Source organism: Geospiza fortis, unplaced genomic scaffold (assembly GCF_000277835.1).
Source record: "Geospiza fortis unplaced genomic scaffold, GeoFor_1.0 scaffold538, whole genome shotgun sequence".
In the NCBI taxonomy this organism is placed as follows: domain Eukaryota; kingdom Metazoa; phylum Chordata; class Aves; order Passeriformes; family Thraupidae; genus Geospiza; species Geospiza fortis.
In genome coordinates this window covers 517,165-517,551 of record NW_005054368.1, presented here as the reverse complement: position 1 = coordinate 517,551, position 387 = coordinate 517,165, and the positions used below count along the sequence as shown (strand labels likewise).

Sequence of the window (387 nt, the reverse complement as noted above, 5' to 3'; positions counted from 1 at the left end):
TCCCGCAGCACTCGTTTTTTATGACTTTTTCCTTACCTGAGAGCTTCCCAGGAGAAGGGGGGGAAATCGGAGGTAAGAAGGGTATTTCTAAGGTGCCCGTGGATGAGCCGAGCTGACTCCCAGGTGCCAGAGCACCTGTGCCCTGGGAAGGGTTAATTTGGGTGGTTGTTCTGCACACACCTGTGTGACATTGTCGGGCTGGGGCAGCCAGAGCCGTGTGTACATGAAGAGCCCAGCCCTGCACCTGACCGGAGGTGTTCGGTCACACTCGCGGCCGGGCCGGTGCCGCTTCTCCTCGCCCGGCGTTCCTGCGCTGCGGGGCGGTGCCCGGCGGTGCCCGGTGCCCGGCGGTACCCGGCACTGTTCCGTGCCCGGCACCGTTCCGTA

At 63.6% G+C, this 387-nt stretch overlaps 1 protein-coding gene across 1 annotated transcript in view; it reads left to right on the top strand.

The window, feature by feature from the left end:
- Positions 1–59: 59 nt before the first annotated feature.
- SGSM2 (small G protein signaling modulator 2) overlaps positions 60–387 on the top strand; it is a 36,840-nt gene continuing 36,512 nt past the window's right edge. The window contains exon 1 of the mRNA XM_031059788.1: positions 60–72. The gene's annotated coding sequence lies outside the window, so the exon portion shown is untranslated. The remainder of the gene's footprint in view (positions 73–387) is intronic.